General features: G+C 41.2%; 1 protein-coding gene across 1 annotated transcript in view; it reads right to left on the bottom strand.

Annotated features, from left to right (window-relative positions):
• Poxn (paired box pox-neuro) overlaps nucleotides 1–7,554 on the bottom strand; it is a 28,281-nt gene extending 20,727 nt beyond the window's left edge. The window contains exon 1 of the mRNA XM_076781344.1: nucleotides 7,188–7,554. The gene's annotated coding sequence lies outside the window, so the exon portion shown is untranslated. The remainder of the gene's footprint in view (nucleotides 1–7,187) is intronic.
• Nucleotides 7,555–26,854: the final 19,300 nt, after the last annotated feature.

The following is a 26,854-nucleotide window of genomic DNA, read 5'->3' as shown; positions in this document are numbered from 1 at the left end:
GCACTCCTATTAATTTGTGCTTCTAAAAATTAGAAATGTTCTTCATCCCACAAAAGTGTACAAACTCTTACAATTTAAAACTTTTACAAAGGTAATCCCTCACGGTAAACATAATCAAATTGCACCAACCAGAAATGTTTAGATCGTAGTAATAAACAAGACTAAAAATGATATAAAATTAGATGTGCATTCAATATTTCATTTATAATTTAAATTCTACTCGTTCGTTTCGTGAATTGAGTTTGCGTTACCATAAATAAACCTCGAATCGAGTCACATATTTAGTGTGTCGCCACAGCGGCGCGCCAGTGGAGCACAGAGGGTTAATTTCATTCATGAGATCTCTTTGTCGAAATTATCAATGGCGTTGTCTTCCAAGAGTATTTTGGGAAAAATGCGAAATTGAAAGGATTAATCGAGTGGGTGTGTCGGCAACGGCTTGAGAACTCTAAAGAGATCGAGCGGGAGCGGAAAACTACGTGGAATGCGTGCGTAGCGTGGCGGGTGGCGTGTACTTTGTGATGCAAATTAATGCGCGATTACCAAACCGCCCCTATCCCCGACCGCCCCCTCCTCCTCGTTACCCTTGCTTCCTTCGTGTCGTGGCCTCCGTTGGCCACCAGCAAATGGCTGCACGCCTGTGTTGGTGGCTGAGTACCACAATTTCAGGTGTATTTCTCGGTTACGTGCAATGAGTACGGGCCCACCTTCCACCCCTGCCACTCGATGCCTACCCACGCATTAAGCCTGGTTACACGCTCGCTCCTGCTCCCCTAATCTGATGTAACTATTACACGTTACGCGGTGCACGGTCGCGGTATCGACGGAATATTCCCTACTTCGTGGCCTTTTCGTCTCGCTGATTGATTCGTCGCGAAACATTCGGAATTCGATCATTTCGATCGAAACATTCGGGGTTGTTCGAAGGTTCGGGCACTGTTTCAGAATTCTTTGCAATTTTACGTCTCCAAAGCAGTGCTTCTCAAACTTTTCTGGCCGCGACCTACTTGGATATTTTTTCCTTTTTATCGCGTAACCGATCTCCGACTATAGTCGCAATAAGCAAATCGAACGACAGACCGTGGAAGGAGAAGCCATATCACTCGGATAATCGAAATTTTAGTTGTCGTGTTTCTATTTTAAATAAATTTGTGTTATTTTTATAAAAATTTCTTTGATTAATGACATGATCTCGTGTCGGGTTATGTTTAATTATCGTAAGAAAAAATAATAATTACGAAATTTATGATGAATGGTTCAGCCTTCTGTTGTTTGAAAGCGTCTCGGACTCGATGGAATAATGTTATTAGTTTTTTTAAGAGACCCGGGGGGAGGGGGGAAATTACACCTCGCTTCAAGGAAGTAGGAATTGAGAGTAGCGAACTCGGACGTGTATCACGTGTACCGGTGAAAATTCAAGGTGTGCAAGAAGTCGAGAATGTCGTATACGGGCGTGCGTCGGGCAAGAAAACGACCCGAGTAGTTTTGCCCCGCGTTCGTGCAAAGACCTGGAAAATCGACGGCGCAAAGTTATTATGGCGTCGTGCACCACGAAAAACTCGATCCTGCTGTATATGGTGTTTGTAAAGTTCGCGGGTACTAAAATTCCGTCACGAAGCGATTTCAAGGTGTCAAGCGGTACTCGTTAAAGCTGCTCCAGCACGAAACGCAGCTCCCCTTTTTTCGAGACGATCGTACGATCAGGGCGTCGACAAAGAAGAGCGCAAACGGTGGTCAATTGCGTCTACGTTATTTTAATTAAATTGATTTCTCGTCAAATTCCCTTATACGAGAGGGAAAAACTCGAGATCTTTCTATGCTAAAAAAATTACGAACGTAGTCGACGTAACAATAGTAGAAGTTTCATCCCTTGTATCTAGGCAGAGATGGCTGTAAATATTTACGAGACTATTTTGTTGTAGCGTAATCTATTTTCAAAATTGTAATCTTTTAAAAAATAGTAACTCTTGCTGTCGATCACAGTATTGGCCGTTTCTGAAAATAAATAATCGACTGGGATACGATAGGCAAACTGTATTCTACACCTTGCAATAATTTTTTAGGATGGACCGATTAGAAAAGCATAGAAGTTTCAGCAATATTTGGAGGTAGAACGAATCGAGAATCGATTTTAGAAATTGATTGAGAATCAGGGCGTCCCCGAGCGTTTTTGTCGCGTTCGTTGGCGAATAAGCTTGGAAGACTACGCAACGGCGATCGGTTTTTTTCGCAAACGAGGCGGATTAGGTTTGACCCGACTGGACGATCGGAAATCCCATCGGGCTGCTCGTCGAGCCGCGTCCGCAATAAAATATCCCCGTAATGAGGATTGAACGATTATTATAAATCAAACAGGCCCGGCTACGCGGATCGTTCGCCGCATTTCTCGCGCGCCACGTGTTTTGCCGGTGTTACTCTCTCGTGAACACGTGTCCCGCCTCTCGCTTCATTTCTTTCTTCATCCTGTTCTCTCATCGTCCGGCGGTACGTGCAAAAGTGACGTACGCACCGAACGCTCCCGACACGCTGAATTTTTCTCTTTCGTAGCTGGGGCCGCGGGTAACTTCTTTTGGGCACGCTATGATCCCGATGTTTCAATTACATCGGTTTGGTGAAAGTCGTACTTAACACCGGACGGATGCTTTCACGGACGAAAATAAGTGCCGAAGAATCTGTAGAAATTGACATTTTTTTTTTCTCGGCATGCAGTAGAAAATGGAGCAATTCTAATTGACGAAAGTCTCTAAAGAGCTCGAGGCCTGATAGATGGTTTTATCAGTTTCATCTGTATGAAAATGTCATTATTTATATAATTGAAGAAATTGTCTCCTCCTTTAAAGAAACAAATTTCTTTTCCATCTGAGATAAGTGACAAGTTTAAAATTACAGAAGAAATATATGCTCCAACAGTTATTAAATCTATGAACATCAATGTTTTTCTCTTAGAAGGTAGAAATAATCCACCTAGGGGTTGTGATCCTCTCTTTGGGAAACACTGCCTTAAGGATTTTAGTAGCAAATAAATACTATAACGGGAATGTAAGTGAGTTTTCGTGAATTCTGTAAGACTTGCGAGTATGCAAATTCTATTGACACTTTGGGACCTGGAAGTGACACACGTGCACATGATATTTTAAAGATTTGTTCATGAAGGGCTTGCAAACGAGTCTATATGACATGAGAGTTTTAATATTATTCTTATTCTCGTAATAAAAAAGTTGACGAATATGTGATCTATAGAACATAATGTAGAACATTGAGAAATAACGTCTTTTATAATCTTCATCGATTTACAAAGAGGCATATTAAAGTAAATGCTATCTATAGATAAATTTTAATTCGTGCTACAAATGTATTAACAAAGAAGACAGTCTTTTATATAGAATACAAAATTCTTAATTCTAAATTAGTGACACTTCGCGAATAAATTTCGATGGATAAACTACTTCTTCGAGACACGATTAACGAGCTTTTAAAAACATGATATAACACAGGAAAAAATAGCATAATTATTTTTTTTCCAAGTGTCAATGCCAATCAGTTTGTTAATGAAAGTAAAAATCGATTCTGCCGCATTAAAATGCCGATAAAAGACACATTTAACTTTGTGTTCTTATGACATATACAGTTGTAAATATATGAATATTCTTCACCACGTTTTTCTTATCTATTATTGCTTCCTGTTCGTTTTCATAATTTGAAACTTGACCAATATCAGTGCGTTAGGTCAATAATAAATATTCATACGAAATCCAACGTACCGCGAACGGTTATAATGTCCCAAAAAGTCGGGAATATCGCGTAGTTAAGGTGACATCAATGCCAGCATAAGAGAGCATATCGTTTATTTAATCGTTTATTTTTAAATTGGACTATTAAACATTTCCAAGCGAATATAACTATGTATACACTTGTCAGAAATTTTATTTTTGAACGATTTTTAATAAGAATTTTATGTTAGTCTACGTCATTTTATGTTCTATTTCTTTTAACTATTATTAATACGTGTAATACAATTTTTATTTTTTTCAAAAGGGTGAATTTGCTTTTCAATAAGGTAAATTTTATTTGGAAACAAGTGAATACGATCTGCGAAGGGTTAATTCGGTTATTTTGTAGAAAATCGAATACTTTCCAACTTTTCTAAGATCATGCTGCCCCATGTTTCAACGTTTCAATAATTTCGATGATATAAAAAAAGGAATAACGCCTATTAGCGTACAAAATAATGGTAATTTGTTGACTGTTTCGATGACGAATGCAACATAATTTTCTAATAGTCCTCAAAATTGCCCCCTCTGTGGTTACCCCGTGTTGGGGAACACTGCTCGAGTCTTTGATTTTCCAAGAAACTTTCCAATTACGAATTGCGGGAACGTGGAATGAAAATACCTGTGGCAAAGGTCGCGGAACAGAGTCGAGCGTGTATTAAAACCTCTTTTCTTCGCGATCGAATCGTCGATACGCGAAACCTTCGTTCGCCGGTGGAAAGCGGGGTTAATTCCTGCGCCCTCCGCTCCTCCCCGTTCTTTTCCACGTTCCGGAGAGGAAGGCTCGACTTGAGAACCGCGGCAGCAAATCGCCGGTAAGGTCACGCTTTTACGTGTAAGCCCTAAGCGAAATCTAGTTTTTGTTTATTCATTAGGTTACCCCGCGCTTTAAGTGGTACGTGGAGAAGGCTTGCCCCGACACAGCGAACGGGGCGGAGGGGGTGGACCGCCGTATCTCCGATATGCCACCAGCCATAAAAATCTGAATATATTAGGCGTACATGCACACGACATCTCGGTCGGATCGTGAACACGTTACCCACGATAATCTATGCTCGTTTCTAGCACACTTTAACACGTTTCTGCGTACACACTGGCCGCCAGCTACTGCGCCTGCTACGTGCCACGTTTCTTCTTCCTTCTTCCAGGTTTCCCTATTTTGGTTCGCTCGTGTGCTCTCTTATCGCCTCTGTCCAACACCGTCCCGACTCGATTTTTAGCAAAATCGAAAACTGCACGAAGAGTCTCGATTTGTCTCCAATTGGTACTTTCAATACCACGATAGGGCATTATTATCTTTCTTTCTTTGTGGTTTGAAACGGAATACTCACATTTTTCTTGATTACCGAACAAATCTATGTAACTATGTGCGAGTTTAAATATCATTTTTACACTCAGGCTCGTTGTAAAAAAAAAATCATTAGCCAGTCTTGTGGGAATTTGATTTCTTGTGGGAACTAAGAGTTACTCTTTTTAAAGAATAAAATTAATCTTGCACCGAAGAAGACTTCAATATTAAAAATTTATAAATCTGTTTGTGCAAGAGACAATTCATTCAGTTTTCTATTAATAATTTTATTAACGTATTGTCAGCTAAAGAGTAATTCAAAATATCGCAATATGAGCATTTGTTTGGTAATGTAGTACCGCGATACTGAATTTACCCTAGATGGAAAGAAGTTTTAAAACCATTATGCATCAGCGTTCAACTATTGATCTTCGTAAAATCGCTTAAAACTAATATTTACGAAGCAAACGAGCATTGGTAATTGAAGAATCGCGTCGAAGGGATACTTTTGGATATTTTTTCTCCACGGTTACGCGAAAAGTTCGCATCGCCGCGGATTTAGCGGAATCCCGGCATTTTCCATCGGATATCGAAGGCGACTAGGCCGGGGTAGGCTTTCGAGAGCAAAGCGGCTAAGCAACGAGCAAAAAGGGCGGACAGGGGACTGGAGGGGGGTAATTAGAATAATTCGGGCCGCTGTGGTTCACGCCACACGGACGAATTTGCATTTTAAATGAAGCAATGGCGTGTCAGAGGCCCCGGTACGCCGGCCAGGAGAGCGGCAGAACTTTGTGTTTTATAAGGAACTTTAATATTTATCGCGTATATCCAAACCGAATAAGTGTACACATACACAAACGTGCTACACACAGATGTGCACCATGTTGTATTTATGTACGTATATTCACGGCTTCCTTCTTCGGACGCAGTCACGGGCAGTTCGATCGTTCATGCTCGCGTTCTTCCTTTCTTCTTTCATCGTGGAACCTGGCGAGGCCCTCCTCGGGCTGAGACCCCTAACGGTGGATCGTTATCGCGTAATTAGCGCCGCTGATTTTCGTGTTATGTCATTGACACGCATACGACCGCACGATGATACCCTTCATTTCGGTTTATCGGGACTACTAGAAGGGGGGTAGACCGGGTTTCTCGACGATACAGATGCGTTCAGGGACGCCCGTTGTACTTACACGTTTTGGTCACGGTAACACGTGTTTTTCGCGATTATTTACCAAATTTTGAAAATCATAATTTCGTTCGATTTTTATTTCGTTTAGAAAACAAAAGAATATTTTTTTTCGTCTGTCGGATATCGATCGATGGATTGTTTTTCCTAATTGCGTTTATGTACAACAGAATCCTGGTTCGTTTGGACGATACATTTTTTGTTTTAAACTTTAAGATTATTAAATTACATCCTGAAAATTTTATAACGATATTCGAAAATTTAAAAAAGTTACAGTCTTTGAAAAAGCATATTATACAGGTTGAAGAATACAACAGAAATTTGGTAGTAGAATTATTGCAGTATTAATTACTGTTTTCGATGACTCGTTTTGTCATCAAACGAATCAGAAACTTGCCTCAAACTTACCAAAGTGCAAATACTAGAGAGAATGAATTGTACAAACTTGTGACATCACATGTCCCCATTTCTATATTCCTTTCTTGTAGTATGATCGATAGAATTTAGATTTTGAAAAGAGTCTATTTTTCTTTTTATTGAATAGACACAAGTAATTTTTGTGGGTTACGTCTGCTTCTAACAAAGATTGCCCTCAAAACTAACCAATTTAATCGACTACCAAATTAAGTAGGCAGTGGTTTTATTATCTCTAATATCCTCCATTCATTCATCCGAATTATTTACAAACGTGATGCGTCACGGTACTCTGTGTAATTCAATTAAAATATAACCGTCAACCTAAATTTTTATCAAAGCTGTCAGTGGTCCAAGAATAACAAGCCTTCACAGTCCCCAACATTCGATATTTTTCGATGCTTAATTATCCATGAATCAAACCAGTTGTCAACGTCGTCAGGTATCTAACGAGTTTAATTAGCAGAGGTAATGTATTATAGACGATTAGCTGCAATTACACCGTAGAAACAAGAAGAAGCTTACGTACCTGTTGATTTTTCTTCTAGCAGGGTGCAATTCTTTGTCTTCCTAGGCGTATTCGGATCTAATCTTCCAATCTTCTTCCTTTTCTCGTCGAAGTAACTCTGGTTGAGGCCGTTCGTCCTGACAGTTCTGGTCCTCGGATCCTCGTTCTTTAATCTCTCGATCGTTGGACCTCCAGCGCGATCATATTTCTTACGATTCGACACGATTCTCTGTGACACTTTTGCGGCGTTTCGGCATCGGTCGCAAGAACCGATTCCGCTTTCACGGCAACGAGATGCAGATGGGACGTTCGCGCGGGAATAAGGAGAAACCCGACTCTATAATGATACACCTACGGCGCGATAACGATAGAGTTTCTCTCCGGTGGATCGTGTTCGAAGACACTGTCAAAAGGTGATCCCGTCGATTGTTCCTCTAATGACTCGCGATTCGATCGTAGGACGCGTGCAAAATGTCATCCTCGGGCGGTTCTCGTCGAATCATCGGGTTCCTTCCTGTTCTTACGAAGGCTCATAATTTTCTGACGTTCCGATCTTTCGTACAACTAATATCGATACTCGATATCTGTCTGCTAGGCTCGAGTTAGAAATAACTTCGTAACTACAGCCTGTCTGTCCTTAAACAACGTTTACACTCGATTCGTCCGTCTAAGTAGAGTTCGTTCTACCGCTCACAAGCATCGTCGATTAATTCTTCAAGATGTCGATCGTGTTTGACGTATGTCACCACTCGTCTGCCTCTATCTGTCATCCGCGACCGCGTTGCTCGAGAGTCTCCTCGGCGCGGAGGGCTTTTTGGCGCGTCACTTCGGTCGAATGGTTCGTGTCGCGAAATATTCGACAAACTTTCAGGCGATCGACCCGGTTGAGAGGGTCTCGCGGACCCGTAGACGGAAAGGATCGTCGATCGATCGTGTGCAAATCGTCCTGGACCGTTTAACTTCACTTCGCGCGACGCCGGTTGTCGGAGCCCCAGTGGTACCGCTCTCGCTCGGCGTGTCTTCTCGGACCTCCTCCAGGCCCCTAGGCACCTCGTGCGCGCGTGCAGCTACTCCTGGTAGCCGTCGGAGTGGCAGGTCCGCGCGACGAGGGCAAACGCGCTGGACGACTGCGGTTGGCCGCCAAACGTGCGACGAGAAGGACGCACGAAAGGAGGGAGGAAGAGGGACGCCAAAAGGTAGGAAAGAAGCTCGAGAGGCGAGACAGAGAGCGTCGAAGGGTAGGGAGTCGAGCAAGAGGCGAAGGTAGGGAACCACAGGGAGCACGAGAGAGACAAGGTTGATCGAGGATGAAGGAAGAGGCTGCTGTCAGGACTGAGAAGAAGACGAGCCCGAAGGGTAGAGAACGCGATGTGTTCTACCCTGGAAGGAGAAAGAGTGAAAGACGAAAAAGATACGATACGCAGTGAGAGGGAGAGAAGACGATGACCAGGACGAAATGATGTGGACCACGCGGAGGACACGACGTGTCTGAAGTGGGCTCGGCCCGCGAACGGGGGTTACGGGCTTTGCTTTCGATTTGGTCCCCCGTACTCTCTGCCACGAGCGATCCACGCTTCGGTCGTGGTGCCTGTTCATGCAGAAACGCCTACGTATGCGTCGACGCGGAGGAGCGAGCGAGCCCTCTGCGAGTTTTGGACGGGATCGAGGAAGAAGGGACGAGTATAGAGGGGAGAAGGTGACGGTAGCGTGTCGTCGCGTGCTGAACGTTGGATCGGGGCTGCCCCTATGGCCCGTGGCCCACCTTGCCCACAGCCGTGGCCCCTGCGAACCGAACCAGCCTGTCTCCCTTCGACCGTAGATCGGTCTCTTTCGCATCCTGTGAGCTTTACCGCTTCCACACGAACCATTCAGTCGATGCTCGACCGAGAGGGAACATCCAAGACGGACGAGGAGAAGGATACCGGGGGTGGGCGGGCTGAACGACTCTCCTCCGGATGGCTTTCCTCCACCTCGAGCTCGCCCGGTGATCCTCTACTCCTCCTTCTTGGCTTACTCCTTTCCCGTGCCGCGCTCCACGGCGTTGAGACGGTGTTTGGCGACGCGGTTCCAACAACGCGGCACACCCTTTCGGAGGGTTGATTTCACACCTTGCAGATCGACGGTTTCAGTTGTGACGGATTACGAGACAGACAAAACGGACAATTGTCTAGGATTCGCGATGTTCGAGGGTAAGGATGATTCAAGGAACTCAAAAATAGGGTAGATTTTGCAGCGAGGGTTGGGAATTCTTGATGAAGTGTTTCTTGCTCTACTATAACTCTTTAGCGACTGAAGTAGCCATAAATAAAATTCGAATACCATTCTGATATTTGGCTATTCGAATATTAAAACCGTTATTTGCTATTAACATATATGAGGTTTTCACTAAGGAGCTGAACAATTAATTATCAAGATTAGATGTTAAAGAAAATAAATCTAGATAGGACTTTTGAATTTTAACGAGTCTGTAAAAGTAAGTTCAATAACAAATGATGGGTATGATAGTTTCCAGTTTGTTTTCGCGTTGGATAGTCATTCAGATTGACTCCGTTCTCCACATGATTCTGAAATGTGTCTATAGGATTCAGGTCGGGAGATTGAGCCGGCCATATCATTACCTTAACGTGATGCTCGTTTAAAAATTGCTTTACCTTACGCGAAGCGTGTTTCGGATCATTATCTGCTTGAAAAAACTAATCTTCCGGCAAATTATTGACAGCGAACGGAAGTAAATATCCATTCAAAATATCCGTATAGACACGCTGATCCATGATTCTTTTTACCTGACAAATCGGACCAAAACCGTTCCTAGTTATTCTAGTTCACACTATCGCGAAACCTTTGCCTTCTTTAACAATTGGTTTCAGACAGTTTTCATCAAATTATTCGACGTTGACCTCTTTCGATCAGAACTAAAATGATTACATGTTGATTTTTCGGTGAAAATTACTTGCTCATAGTTCTCGAATGTAATCAACGTGCTCTTTCACGAAGCATAATTTTACTTTGATATTTTTTCTGTTTATGAATGGTGTTTTACAAGCAATTTTCATTTTAGGATATTGATTTTTTAAATACATGTGTCAATAATTATAAAAGTCTAATTCAGTAATCTGGAAAAATTGAATTTATTGCTTATTCTATGTTACATTGATTTACATTATGATAATCTTAGAATGGCACACTGGAGATCTTAGTATTAATTAAAGAACAACATTGTCGTACGTTATTAAAAAATTTGAGCCACTCCCCGGTATTTTTTTATTTAGTTATTTCTCGATTATTTGTGCGAAGTAATTGCTTAGCAATTACGCGGTAATTATTGTGTAATTACCGTATAATTACAATCATGAATCATTAAACCATATAATTAACAATGTAATTACAATGTTTCGATTATCCGATACAACAAAGTTGTGGCAGTGTTTGATCACGAAAGCGTAATTACTACTGTTCGATATTGACCGTGTAATGAATAATATATGAAAAATGAGGAAATTAGCTTTCATGACGGTGATGCAATTTAAATTGCATTCAGTAGAATATATACGGAGGAACATGATATAAAGATAGAATATTTGTTTGCAATAAAAACGTAATAAATTTGATATGTTGGCAATGAGTAATGGGCGAATTACCATTGGGAATAACTATGATTTTAATAAGTTCTCTTGATTTAAACCTCCCCGTAGTTTATCTCTTAAGACGTTGATTTTTAATAACGTCTTGTTAATAAATCTATTTTATGAGTCTTCGAGATAAATCAGAAGATGTTTCATTTCTTCTTGTAGTAGTTCGCGAGAATCTTCCGGATCTACTACCTTTAATTTCGCAGTTTTGGGAAACTAGGCTTTCACGAAACTTCTGAAATCCATTTCGATCGGAAGAGTTATCGGTTAAATTAACGCGCTAAAATTATAATTTCATCAAACACGATAGAAGAGGCAAATCAGAGTCGCGTGAGGACGAAGGAAAACTTTTCAGGCGTAAAAACTTTCAACATGCCGCAATACAACGACTGCTAGAAAGACGTAATTGTCACGCACGAAATCGTGTCGGTAGAAGTACGTAAACTACCGTGGAAAAGTAAGAAACTGGAAAAGTCTATCGAATTAAAAATCGCCCGGTAGATGCACGAAAGTAATTATCCACGTGCGAGGTCATCGTCGTATTTTATCATAAAATGTGCACACAAGCATAAAATATGAAATATCTCATAAAGTATTACATTTTTTTGACCGATATTTGTATAAACGTGGGACGCGTTGCACAGTCTCGTCGAACGGTTTTCCGAATTTCTTCGATACTTAGAAATGTTTGCATACCGAATCGCGTGCCGTGCGAATACTTTTGTCCAGCGTCGAACACAAAGGCGCAAAAAAATCAAAATTAACAGCGTAACAGCGTCATTACGCAACGTTGAAAAGCCCCCCCTCCCCCCCTCCCCCCTCCCCCCGTGTTACAAGGAACGGTCTCGTTTCGTGTAAAATCGCCGAGCGCCAGAAAGCCGGGTCGGAACGAGCCAAAAGTAGAGTCGGTTGTGTAATATGCTTCTTTCTTTGAGGAAGATGTAATCGTTCCAGTCGCGGCACGCGAGTACGCTCCACGAGGATCCGTTTCGTGCGTTCCACGAAAGTCGAGGAAGCGCGATCGCGAGCGGTCCCAGTCCTTGGGACCCACCGCGGTCCACCATTTTGCGGGTGCTTGCGCAAGAGGCGAGCTGTAACTCTTCCATGACAATTATATAGCCCCTGGAAACCAGTGTTTTCGAGAATTAAACCCGTGGGTTAAACGGTCGGCGCGTGTCCCGCGAATCATTGGTTTCGTTCGATCACGAAGGTCGTCCCGACGCGAATTCGAAAGCGTCCGTCGGTCGTCCCGCGCGCGCGGGAATAATAATTTGCGTGAACATTAGACCCCGTCGGTTTTTTGCCAGTCCGACCGACCGTGTTCCTGCGCAGCGTTCTGCCCTTCTTTGTCCTCTTTCTTCCTCGATGACTCATCCCCCTCGAGACGCGCAAGAACAGAGCGTTTAATCAAGGTGCGTGACACTATGCTCGGTTTCGTTTCGGTGATACCTCGACGACCACCGTTTCGATCGTGTGCGTTACGTATGCCTAAATCGTTGCTTTGGACGAAAGCAATAACGATATGAACGGATTTAGCTAACTCGATCCTCTTTGAGTAAGAAACCTCAATGTTAATATGCTCATTAAAATCGTTAACGTTTTATAAGTTGATACTTTATTCATTTTCCTTGGAGAAACCTGGGTAAAGGTAATAAATAGACTGCGAATTTCTATGCAAATTAATACTTTATTAGAGGGTTGTTTCAATCTCTAAATATAATAATTCGTATCCTATGTATTTCTTATATTTTTGCATATTAAGTGCATTCTGTAGCTTTTTGAGAATCAAGATCCCCATAAATGCATAAACATATCTAGTAACAACTACCTGGAATTGCAGGAACTGCTTTAAAAATCGTTCTGTAAAAAGTGACGAATAAACAGAGAATTATCGTGTACGGTTCGATCCCACGCGAGCGGTCGACGCTAAAAATCGGTTAGTTGTTCGGAAATCGATGCGTGACAGACATCGAACAGAGTAAGACATCAAAGTCTAAAAATTCCTGAACGTCAACGGTGAACGCAGCGGCGAGGTATGTTGCGCCTTCGGAGCCAGCAGGACATCGCAAAAGAAATTTACAACCGGCGGTAATTAAACCTGTTCGATGAGTTCGATAAAAGGCGACGTGTCGTGCCAAGTTATCCACGTGCACGATATAAGTCTCTATAACTGAAACGGCAACAGTCGCTACTGTTTTTCGACCGCAAAGAACCAACGACGACGATGTTGGTCGGTTGCCTCGAAGGGACTATTTAGAAGATAAAAATCGGCTGGTGGCTTTCCTAACGGGTATCCGTCCGGCTATCGCGATGACTTTCTTCTCTGTATTATGTGCCGATCTCGTCGAGCTTTTACGAAAGTGTGCCCCATCTAAATTATCCTTTGCGCGAACAGGTGCGCGTCGAACGAGCAGTGACAGTTTTACCTGGGCCGCGGCGATAAATTGTTTCGGCCCCGAAACCGGCGAGTAGCTTTGCTCGTTGTCAATGTAATTTCGTCTACGGGATGGAATTTATTTTCACACGTTATGTTTTCCGTGTACGCTTGCTCCACGATCTTTTCCATTCGATGTTATTGTAGATTCATTTCTCATCGCCTGTTGAATCGAAGGTAGGCGAAGGATTTAAACCATGTTTGCATGGATTATCGTTTTTCTCTTACGTGGTTGTACAGTTCAAGAGCAGCTTTACAAAACGTTCACACCCTTCAGAAAGGGATCTGCCGTAGTTCACGAAGCCGAACGTCGTCCATCATCGTTGCCTGGCGTATGGTCTTGTTTAATGGGTCGGTGACTCGGTAACAAATAAACAAGAGAACAACCACCGCACCCTTGGCGCCCTGTAACGACCCCCCATAGAGTGATCGTCGAACTCTCGACGTTCGACCGGTGCTAACTTAGCCTTTTACCCTCTTTCTTCCATCCCCCTTCCCCTTTGTCCCGTTCTCGACGCAGGTTGCGCTCGTTCACGGATCATCGCCGGCTAATCGGTGCTTCGAACTCGTTGCGGTTCATCCGAATGTTATTACTTCTCGAGCTCGAATCTTGACTTTCGAATTGGGGATTTCAAAGCTGCGACAAAATCGACTAAGTGTATTCAGGTTATTTCATTTTGGCTCAATTAATATTTTGCAATCTTATACTTTTTACCATCTGAATATTTCATACAATCTTCGTATAATTTTTCTAACAAATTCAGGAACAAAATTAACAATTTTTTGCAATATCTAACCGAAGGACTAGTTAGATATTACTTGTATATACAAGATAAATACGTGATACGACATTTGTAGTTCCCAAAACTAATTCGTAAAGTTAGCTATTATCGCTAAGCAAATTTCTGGGTCACCGATCGATTGTTCTTACTTACAAGATACATCAAATTGTCAATATTGCCTGTTTACTGACGACGATCGCGCTGCCCAATTGTAGCGACTCCTGCCACCCGTCGTCGAAACACCTTCGAAACTCAAACGATAATTCCCACGTGAGTACGGTGGACGAAACTGGGGTAAAAATTGCGTGGCCCGGTTTTATCAGATCGAACGCGATGCCAGTCAGGGGCAAGCTCGTAATAGCAACGGAACAACCCCTAACGAGGAGAGGATCAGATGGTTCGAATAGATTAATTTATGCCCTTTGCACGGGCGGCATGGAACACCAGAAAGATTACGACAGAATGTCTGTATGCTGGTCATTCTAACCGTGTCTCTTCGTGGAAATACGAGCAGGTGAATAATTTTGAACGATCCCAGCCTATGCACGACTTTGAAATTTGCGCAGGATCAAAGTTCCTTTTCGACGAATATCTGAAAATCGGATATCGAAGAAGATTCGGAGGCTCGGCTACCTCTTTGAGGATTAATTTAAACGGAGGATGGGGGGCCAATTTGAAAACGATTCGTTCTATTCAGGGGGGCGTGAAAAAGTGTCTGGCTCGGGGTTGCGCCCGGAAGAAAAAAAGAACAACAGCGGAACGAGACGAGGACCCGACGTGCAAATAAAACCGGTTAGAACTACACGAGAGAGGAGGGAAGAGAGAGAAAGATGGACGAACTGATAAAGGGATGAGCAAAAGGAGACAGGAGGAAGGATAGTCTTACGAAAAAGACTCCTATTTTCTCAGTGCAATTTCATCGACGGCAATTTTGCCGAAAACATGCAGCTGCTGCTGTCCGAGTAACCATCGATGATGTTAGGACCCGGTTTCCTATTATTTTTTAGGCTTAGGAGGCGTTCTTTTTATGCCCGACAGGACTTCACAGCGTTGCCGTGATCAAACATTAATTTTGCGAACGAAGTTCGCCGTTTACACAGAGAAAGAGAGAGAGAGAGAGAGAGAGAGAGAGAGAGAGAGAGAGAGAGAGAGAGAGAGAGAGAGAGAGAGAGGGACGCAGCGTGCTATGAAATAGGAAGCAAAAAGAAAGCCAGTCGCGCAAGGTGTTCGCACGTTTTTGATGAAACAATCGGGGCGGTGCTATTACCATACGTAAGTTACTAAAAGATTCTAAAACAAGTCGTTATAACTTAATCTGTTTTCGAAGGTTATCGTTCTTGCGGTTTGCTGTTGTCGCACGCTGAAACCATTTATTGATTTCTTGAAATTTGACAAACCAGTAGCGATAGTGGTAATTGGTAAACAACGAAAGCAATGCAGTGTGAATTCCAAACTTTGAGCTTTGACGCAATATCTATTTGTTTCAAATTTGTATGAATCGTAGATGTTAGCATGTTTAAAATTTCAAAAATCTCCTAAACTGACAAATTGTTTGTTTTCTATTAAATTACAAATTTTATCCTCATCAATTTCGGAATATCGAATGACACGAACTTATGGGATGATCTAATAGAAGCCGCCATGACAGTTGTATCAAGCTGTACCAAGAGACCTCCAACAATCTGACGTACGCGTAGCCAATCTTTCTTTCGAAACTTAGGACATTCTTTGAACAGAGATTTTCACAGGATTTTCTCAGTTCAGCGATACGATTGTTTTTGGCGAACTGTGTTAGGAACCACCTGCACGATCATAGATACATAACTCGTCGTTCGAATAGCAAATAGCATATCTCCCTCCGCAGATCCCGCTGAAACTGCGCGAAGGATTAGGCACGAGCGAATGGATACGGGAAGCGGGATTAAACTGTTACTTCGAGCTCATGCTTTTCCGCTTGCTTGACCCGTCAGGCAGCGAGCTTAGTATTGACGCCGATACCCGAAGGCAGCGTTGATTCCCAGACTCGCAGGATCGATGACCACCAACCTGCCCCGTCCTCTCGCTTCCGCGCCTTTTGATCCTCTTCGTTCCTCGACTGGCCGAAATGATAATATCGCGTAGTCCAACTGGCCGATGACACCCGCGCTGATACACCGGCGCGTTTCCATTGGCCGCCTCGCCGGGTGGTTAATATTAGAGGGTTTCACCGATTGGCGGGTCTTTGGAACGCCCAGGAAGGATGCGCAGCTGCCAGGACATGCGTAATCCGACGGTTGATCGACGTTCAGAGGAGTAAACGCTCCACGTAACGACCATTTCCACGTAGCCTCCATTATTTCTCCTATGCGTATGTATGTATGGGACGTTCGACGTCCATGATCGCCGTTTTCCGCCCTCTCCAGCTACCGAGGGACGAAGAATCGCCGTTTAAATTGAAGGCGCCTATCGGGGGTTGTTGAAGTCACGAATGAAGAAGTATTATTCACTTCGGTTTTAATTTCGACGTTTATTTATTTCGTTTAAAATATTATTTAACGGGAAAGTTCATTCGCGACTTACTTCGGAAGTATACGCAATAGCAATACTCGAGTGGCCATTGTTAGGTTCTCGGTGAGTAGATATTTATTATTTTCATTACTTCTGTTAGATTCAGTAGTTTTTTGATTATCTGAGTGAACAACGTCTGCAAACATAGGTTTCCACTATTTTTGGAGCTGTTATTGAGGAAGTCGAATTCATTTATTTCGTTCAAAAATAATTTAATAGAGAAATTTATTTGTGCTGTCTGTTCCTCAGAATAAAAAGACGTAGAAGTAGTATAATGATTATTTTCCGTAATTTTTCTTAGATTCTACCATTAGTTATTTGATTGTCTATTTATATGGCGTCTGTGATTATAGGTTACCGCCATTTTTAGTTATCGGAAGATGAAGAATCGGCGTTTGCATCGAATTAAGTTTATTGAAGTCCACAATGCTAAAGTATTAGGTTTCTACTGATTCAATTTGGAAGTTTATTTATTTAATTTAGAAGCAATTTTAAAGTAGACATTCGATCGTAGTTAATTGTCTTCATGGTTTACGAAGATTGGGGAAGTAGTAATCAAGTGGTATTCTTCACATTTTAGAAAAGTAGATTTTATGTTGCAATTTTCTATTTATTTTATATAACTTTTTACGTGTGTACAAACTAGACATTAATGATCACCGCTGTCTAAACAAATTTGGATTTATTTATTAATTTTAGGATACAAATTTTTCTATATATTGTATTTATGAAAATTAGAAGTACAGATACGAAAAAGTATTATTTGTGTTTTAGTTTAATAAAAAAAACAAAACGTTGTGGTACGCAGAAAAATTAAATGGCCTTTTCAATAATTCAAAAACGAGTAAGTTAACGATGCACAGGCGTTAAGAGCTTAACTACATCTGACTAGGAAGTCTACAATTCCATTGTTCATAACGTAATATACGTGAAGTTGCCTGAAGTTGACGCGGCTGTTTTTTTTTTAAATTTCCCCGTCGCAAAAGGCTAATGATAAATCTACCACAATGTAGACAGAATAAACGTACACGTTGACTATTTCCACGAAGACCATATCTGTCTCATTTCTCTTCGTTTTGCAGGAACGTTTATATCATTTGATCCTTGTGAACGCTATCTGTTTGTATTTTCAGTGGCTAGTAGCTTGAATTATTATTAATAAAAGTCTGACGTTAACCATGTCGAAAGATTATTAAATAAATCACATTTAGGTGCGTCTGAGAAAAAAGAAAGGTAATAGAATAGAACAGAAATTACTAAAACAGTATCTTGGTGGACGTCAAATTTAGCAAAACATAAAATATACAGGGTGTTCGGCCACCTCTGGGAAAAATTTTAATAGAGGATTCTAGAAGCCAAAATAAGACGAAAATCAAGAATACCAATTTGTTGATGGAGGCTTCGTTAAAAAGTTATTAACAATTAAATTCAAAAATTTCAAATCGTTCTGGAAAAATTATTTTCGGTTGCGGGGATCAATTACAATTATTTTTGGTCATTACACATACTCCCGAAATCCTATCCACTTTCGAGAAAAAAATTCGAGTAAGTGCTGAATGTTTTGGGTGAAAAAAAAGACTTTCGAATTGTCTTGGAAAAATTATTTTTAGTTGCAAGGGTCAATTGCAAGCATTTTTGGTCAATAGATATACCCCCAAAATCCTACGCATTTTCGAGAAAAAAATTCCTTACCGAAAATCTAATGTGAGGCCAGAAATATCTGCCCGAATTTTCATGCGAATCTTTAAAACGTCATAACTTCTGAACGGATTGGACGATTTTAATGTTTAAAAAAGCAAACTACGCGTATTTTGCTGGAGAATATGTACAAATCGCAAAAATATTCGAAAAGTTGGTCCTTGACCCCGCCAAATGAGAAAAACCCCATAAAAATGGTCCAATTTTCAAACAGCCGTAACTTCTACAATTGTGATTATATTTCAATGAAACTTTTTTCTGAAGTAGAGCTCATGGGTACCTACAAAAAAGTATTAGACAACTTTTCTGTAGGGCGTCAAACAAAATTACTAAAAATGAACAAGGAATTTTTAAGTAAAATCGACAGGGGTAGCTGCCTAATTTTTTCGGCGAAAATGAAAAGTTTCAAATCATTCTGAAAAAATTATTTGCAGTTGCGGGGGTCAATTACAATCATTTTTGGTCAATAGGCATACCCTCGAAATCCTACGCATGTTCGAGAAAAAAATTCAGTACGGTCGGAACATTAAACGTTAATAACTGTTTAACGAAGCCTTCATCAACAAATTGGTATTCTTGATTTTCGTCTTATTTTGGTCTCTAGAATCCCACATTAAAATTTTTCCCAGGGGTGGCCGAACACCCTGTATATATATAAAAATGAATAAAACTTTAGTTGGCGGTCATATTCTCACTATAATTGGTTCGTGGGCGAAGTAAATACAAAATCGTTATTTGATTATGTATGTAAACGATCGGTAATGATTCGAAATTAACAATTGGCGCCTTCCATAGTTTTCGAATCGAATGTTTCGGAGACGATGGCAACAGAAGTCATCGATAACGTTTAATAAATTAATTTTGCTCGACACGATTATGATTTTTCTAATTGCAAATCAAAGGCGAGCAGAGAACCTACTATTGCGAATCGTATTTAAGTTCGTCCGCGTTTTCTGGCTGACACGCCGGGTACGACAAATGTCAGCATGACATGCCAACCGACTATAAAGCTCTCCGCGAATTAACGCTCATTATCGTGTAGGTTAATTGAGGCGTGCATCGAGATTGAAACGCTGCGTTCGGTGAAGTTTACGTAATGGAATTCCGTCGGTTCGAGACACTCGAGGAATTTCGCAGTAATCATACTTAAACGCAGCGTTTATTTCGGACATACTATACAGGGTGTTCCTTAACACGTCGAATGAATTGCAAGGGATCCAAAGACAACGAAAAAGGATTGTGTAAACGTATAACCTTGTTTTTCAGTTACGGTCTCTACCAGCTGTTAACTTGCTTTTAGAGGAAATGTTCAAAATGGTCATCTGTCGATTCAAAACGCGTAACGAGTTTGTCTTGAATTTTTTAATATGCTAAACGAGTTCTCGTTTGGAGTTGGCGGAACGTATAATACGTTTATGCATTTCAATAACTGATTTCTTTTTCATATTTGTGAGCAATATCTCTGTAACAATGTTTCAAGTTGACTTAGTACCAAATTCAATAGATAGAAATATTACCACTGGCGCTTTCTTTAATTTCCAAATTTAATCAGATATTACCCCAATTCTAATGTGCACACATTTAGCCACACTAAGAGCAGGTGTGAATACGTATGATACAAAATTAAAAATATGTCTAAATAATGTTATACAAATTCTTGAATGTATTTTGCAATAAAACTCGTTGCACGTCGTCTGGATATCTTTGTAAAATCGTGAATTGCGATATTTTTTGAAGGGGTTAAAAATACCACTTGAACATTTAGTAAACGAAATCGACGAAAGGCTCTTTCCGTTTCCAAGAGCTTACATTCGAGGAAAGCCTGGCTCGGGGCACGATGGCGCAAACCGTGAATTTCGATAATCGCTAGCAATTGCTTTATTATCCCAGCAGGTGCCAATAATGGGCGGTGCCTCGACTCCCGATGCTTTACAATTTCGTTATACAAACATTCGAAATAACTTTTTAAATGGCTTTCTTCTCTAACTATTTCCCGGTGCAAATTATCGCGAATAAAGTTTGTAACCCTTTGGTTGCCAGCTGCGTTACCACGAAATGGGAAAACTGATTTGCGGAGTCGGGCAAGTTTCATTTACGAACAACGAATACACGTTTCAGATTCATTCCTACACTTAATACAGAAATTTCAACAGAATATCTTGTACACCCTAGTCAGTACAAAGATTAAAAATAAGAAGAATCGATTTTTTCCGGAAATGTCAGATCAGAATACTTAAAAGATAAAATATCCCCAGTGTAATTGTAAGAAATGTTTCCCCAAAGTCTGGTGAACTTTTTGATTACACAAAGTATACAATTTAAAATTTCCTGAAACCAAAACTTGCTGGTTTCCACGGACCAGTATTCCATGGAACGCGTTTCGCAGGGATTCCTCGATCGAGCGCCAATTAATAATCAATCGATCCGCTGGCCTCGTTAAACGAACGTTCGAGCTTACTTTCGGAGGCGTTTCTTTTTGCTCGTCGATCCACGCCACCCGGTTTGGGCCCGTATCTGCCGGTTCGGGAACCCCAGAAACAACGCGCCGCGTCCCGGCGGGTGCTGGAATCGTAAAGAAAAAAAGAGGAACTAGGTGCCTCGGCTTCCCTTGCCAATTATCGGCCGTGTGCCAGAAAACAGACGTAAAAACAATCGGCACCGAGACCGCGGACGACGCTCAGCCCTTGCAGCTAGGCGCGGTCGGAGAGAACTGTTAAAGGGTTCCCTCGAAATCGCTGAAATTGTCGAAAGGGCGAACGAAACGCGTTCATCGCGCGAAATTACATCGTTGTTACCTCGTTGCTCGGTTACCTGGTTGTCAAAATGGTCCGTTTCCTCGCGGCGGGACACAAAGCTAAAAAAAAGAGCCTAACTTAACAGGATTTCTACCGAGGAGTCGAAGAATACTTTTTTAAATTTTAAAATCATTCCCTAAGTTTCCATAGTTATTTTCATTTAAATGCAAAAGTGTTAAATGGCACCTTCAGAAATAGTGTCGAAGTTTCCAAAATTCGATCACTTTCGGCGCTTTCTTAAATTTTAATATTTTTTGATGGGATGATCGGCAATTTTGATGGGAATAGAAACGTAAATACACCTGTTTATTGTTTGGATCGCTGTCTAGTCGCTCTAGGTATATTATCCGGTACACGAATCTGTCTTTCTCCGAAACGGGACTAACAGAACTGCGATCCGTGAGTCCGTTTTTGTTAGCCGTATCTAATCGCAGGTAATTTGCCATCTTTTCGGCAATCACGAGGAGTTCTTAATGACTTTGACCGGGGTGCAATAATTTTTCAGGAAAACCGGTTGAGGAGCCGCGACGGGACATCATCCCTCGCAGCTGCAGTCAAATGTAGAATCTCGCAAGATGTTATTATTGAAAATGACACAAGAGATTAAATAAAAATTTGTACGCGCGAGACCTTATCGCTGGCAATGCACTTTCGTCCGAACGAATCGCGAAAAAGCGTAACAAATATTTATTATTCTTCGCAAATTGAGTTTATCGCATTGTTAAAATTTGTCAATTTATTTAAGAAATATTAATTCCGAAAGTTACCTCTCGACTTAATGAAATTTCTCGATCGGTATCTGTAAAACTTAATTTCTCGATTTATGCCAAGAAGTGATAAATCTATCGAATTACAAATGTATTCACGATAACAATTAATCGTAGCTAGAAAGATTCGATTTAATGCGTATTAATGCGGTCATAAATTCTTACATAAATTACCAAGTATTATCAAGAAACGATCGATGACAAAACGATCGTAAAACAACTAGCGAAGGTACTTAGACGAAAGAAAAATGCGATTCACCACCTTGAAATTTACAACGTCGCTAATTGAAATTAATTAACAATGATGATATTAAAATTGATATAAATTTCCAATTACATAGCCTGGCAGTTAATGTCTTTTAAAGCATTAATAACGGAAAGATGATAAAGCTGCAACGATCGCGTGCAGGGATGATCGCGGTCAAGTTCCAAATATTAATGACGCAACTCATAAAGCTTCCCACTGACAAGTGGCCCGTTGTCGCCGAAATATTCCCTAAAAGTCGGGGCCCGTTCTGTCGCGATTCATCGAGATCCGGGGATAAGAAGTAAAAACGCAACGGCAAATGAAATTTCTGCCCAACCGTGGGCGTGCCGGGGCGAATCAAGTCATACTACGCGCTGGGCCCGATCTACCCCAATTACCTATCTCACCGAATTATCTCGTTGCTTCTTTTCGATGCAGAAATTCATTAAGAATCGCTGCCTGGGCGGGCAGACGTTTCGTGCGAGCGTCAAATTTGAAATAAAAATTTTAGGGCCAAGGAAACAGGGAACCATGGATGATACGCATACTGGATGTTTCTGAACATCTTCATTCTGCAACAGTACATTCAGGGATAGAAAAACTCTTTCACGCGTGTTCACCTCTTCCGGTGTAATAGTGGGTTGGCTAAAAAATAAATCTATAATTTCTCTTTGAATTATTTTATTAGTTGATTCCTCGATAGATCATTTTTTAAATTTGATTTAGTGTTTAAATATATATTATTTTTATAAATAATATTGTATAAAATGTCTGGTACTTCTATATATTACAAATTGAAATTTTATTATGGGTCAACATGACTTTGCATTTCAAATCATTTGTCATTTGAAGGTTAATTTAACAAAATAATATAATTCGATAACTTGTGTTCAGATACATATAGAAAATACAGTCCGCTGCGAATTTAGTCTCGTATGCCAGTTTTGAAGACTTGCTTCGAAAGTACTTAAATAACACTTACTGGAATGCATAAAGGGCAGTTTATTGTTACTTTAGCGTCCTCGATTCATCCAAGTGGTGCTTCCAGCATATTAAGGGGCAACCTGTATATCAAAGGGAAGAAAACCGAGATAAGGTATAGAGGGTTGCAGGACGAAGGCGCGTTTAGCATCTGCCTATAATAACGATGCTCGAATACCAAAGTTGACCGACGTACCGTATGCAACGGAAGGGGTCCGATTCGTATTTTATCGTTTTATTGCACCGCGACAAGGAAGAGCCGCGGCACATTCGTAATTAACACGTAAATGCAATAACACCGTGGCTCTCATTTGCGAGTTAAAGACGAATTAAAACGACACGAGACCCTTAGGTATTATCAGGTGTGCCGTTTTACGGTGTCCTTTTGCATCAGCGATAAACATTTTAGCGCGATGCTATCGTTATGGACCGTTTATACTGCTGCAACACGCAGTCCCCAGCTCTTGATGTTTCACGAAACCTGACTCGTACCGGGCCACACCACGCAAGATTTAACAAACGTCAATCAACACCGATGGACCTCTAAAAAGATGACATTGGACACATAGATTTCGATACGTATGCTTTTAGACTGAAAAACGCCATTACGAATGACTTTGGACCTTCTGACTCTAATATAGTTAGACTCTGGACCTTAGAAACATAGTGCAGCTGACTCTTGGCACTTGAAATCTTTGGATCCTAGCGTAAAGTCTTAAATATTCAACAAAACATCACTCCAGTTTGCGTTTACCATTCATAATGTTTGTCTCACCCATTTTTCAATTTTAAAGTTTAAACAACGAATTATAACGAATTCCCTCTACTCGTATAGTTTATTTCAAATATTTTGTACATTTTCCTTATTAAATGTCGCTATCATGTTCGTTTGCTCGTGTTCACCCTACCTAATCATACATGAAAGCTTTATTAACTGATCGGAGATGCTTGTAAAGTCGAACGGTCGAAAGGTATTAAACCGAAACGAAAGCCGTGATATTTTTAGCGTCCCGATTTACGGCTGTCTTTTGCGTTTTACTTTACGTTTACAGTTACACCGAACGCGTTCATATCTCGCAGCAAAATCTATAATCGTGATGTTCCATATGCGAAGCGTACACTTTCAATTACCATTCGTGTTCCGAGATTGTGCCGGGTAATAATTCCGCGTAATATGTGGATATGGCGAATCCTGCCATTATCAGCACTTAATTGGACCCCGTGATGCTCCTTTATCGTAATTTCATTACTCGGCTCCAGTCGGATTGCGTATGTTGAATTTCTCAGTCGCCATACGCGGGGTTGGCCCACGCTGCGAAATTTCCTAATAACTTGACATCGATTCGATTTATTATTATCATTAACATTCTCACCATATTGGACGAAGTATATAGAAAAATTTCAGTTGTAAACTTCACTTTCTCGCGAAGCTATCTTTTAAACAATGTAATTTAATTTAAATCATATTTTAGCAAGTCCCACTCGTGTTTTTTGTGAATCGTAACGTTCCTATATACATCATTGCTATTAGCTTCTGTTGTATTCCTTAAAGAAACGATCTCAGATTGAATAAAATTTCGAGTTTGCCATAGACAAGTTAAATCTAAGAAATCACTCTATGTTCGGACTTTAATTCTTTCGCCTCGAGAATACTCCAACGTATTTTTCACTCGGTTGAGTAATTTTCTGCAACACGTGTTTCACACCCGATTTGCGGCTCGTTACAATTTCACCCTCCCATTCAGGTTTCGAAGTCATCCCCGCGATATCGCGTCGTGATCGATGCTCGCGAGTACGCGATCATGATTCAGGTATAAAATCCGCTTATCGATGGTTCCTGATTCCGGCAATTAAGAAGTTAGCCAATAATCGAGCGGCAATTGTAGATGCCAGATGAGCGGGTTGACGACGACGAAAGGGCAGCGTTCGGCAACTCGTCCCGTGTGTCGGGGCTTTCGTAATTGATTGCTCCATAATTAGCCCGGGTTCTTTCGTCCTTCGGGGAGCAACAGGTGCAACGAGATACGAAAATGTATTAAAAAACAGGCAAACGCCTTCTACACCAATTGAGAATCAAGATTATAGGCTTTGCAGCTCATGAGTCGTCTAATTTAACGAAGATCCGAGGGTATGTTGTTTAAGTTTTTTTTTTTAAATATCCTTGACTACGGTTTGTTCGAATTTAGTACATGTCAATTAACTCGATGGTTTCTATCGGAGCGAACAGGCTGGTTGATGGTAACTTCGATTATTTATTGCGACGGCCGTTGGCGCAAGTGACACGACTTCTCGTAATTATAAAGAGTGATTCGTTCTTAATACGATGTAGGTTACTCGGAACACGGATACGCGTTGTGCAAACCTGTTCGATCGAGTTGAGCACCAAATATGTAGAACAAGTTGACGAAGTTCTCGAAACAGTTACGAAGAACTTTTGTTCTGAATAACAAATATGGCTACCACCTAGTAGTTTTTCACCGTCTAAGACAGATCCTAGGGAATTTGAATGACAGTCAGGACCAGTTTACCCTAAAAATAGAAACGCGCACAGTTTCGAGATCAAAATATAGCCCAAGAGACGTCGCGTTCTTCCTTCTTTCTCGCGTCATCCGTGAGACCTCTTCGTTTGGACATCGTCGTCGCGGACCGTGCAAAATGCTCGAGGATTGCTTTTCGGGCGACGTGGAAGAGCCAGAGCGAGGACAAGCGGTCAAGGTAGTAGCGGCGTTTGCTCGGCTCGTTAAAAGGAACCGCCGCGACGGTGCAATATCTCATTACATTTTTGCCACGGTGCGTAATAGCCTCTCGATTTACACTCCGGCTCGAAGTGTACTCTTGCCAGGCCGCCCGTTAGGTGGCAACCAATCGAGCCGATGAACGAAGGTAAACCCTCGTCGAACGAAGCGCTAACCAGTAACCAGTCACTTCCACAGTAATTACGGGGCTGGCTCGCGTTCGCGTTTTATAGGCGAACCCTGCGACCGAGACGGGGCCAGACGAGACGACTCACTCACTCGATTATTGCATTACCCATGCATAGACCTTGTCTTGGTCAATACCAGCCCGAAGCCGTGCTCGTCGATCTCCTTCTTCGGTTCTCGTTCTTCCGTATCCACTTGTTGATCGTCAGGGTCTCATCTCCGGCGTTGATCGCGCTTCTAAACGCCTGGGAACAACGTGGTCTGCTTCAAAACCTCAATTTTTCACCCCTTTTTGTGAATTTTTCATATTTACATTATTAGATTTTATCTACGTACATTATCTGTTTTGTTCCAATCCTTTTGTTGATCTGAAACAAAACGAAAAACATAGAATTTTGATCAGTAGGAATAATCGTCGGTACATTTGTTCGATCTCTTTTGTACGTAGCATACTAAAGAAATACGAAGAACCGAATATTTTTAAAGATTCTTGCTTCACGCGATAGCAGCATGCTGATCAAACTCTTCTATAATCTCTAGCAGATCCCTACTCGGATTAATCGTTAAAATCGTCTTCTATATGCTAAAGAATTTTTACCGTGGGCTCAAACTAGCAGGTTCGGGACTGAAATACAGTAATATATTTCCTCATGAATAATGATCATCTGCGCAAAAATATCGACAACATCGATATCTTTAAAACTTTTCGAAAGGTGTCCCCTCTAAAAAATAGAGAATCTCTGCATCTAAAATTTATAGCCAATTTTTGTTACGTTTAATTAAATTGATTTAAAATTCAATTCTTCTTGTCGAGATCGATTGAACGCGAAAAAATTAATTACTTATTCACGAAGCACATTTTCCTTTTACTAACAAAAAAAGTAAGT

The sequence above is a fragment of the Colletes latitarsis genome, chromosome 14 (genome assembly GCF_051014445.1).
Source record: "Colletes latitarsis isolate SP2378_abdomen chromosome 14, iyColLati1, whole genome shotgun sequence".
NCBI lineage: Eukaryota > Metazoa > Arthropoda > Insecta > Hymenoptera > Colletidae > Colletes > Colletes latitarsis.
The sequence above is the reverse complement of the archived record's forward strand: the minus strand, read 5'-3'. Positions and strand labels throughout refer to the sequence as shown.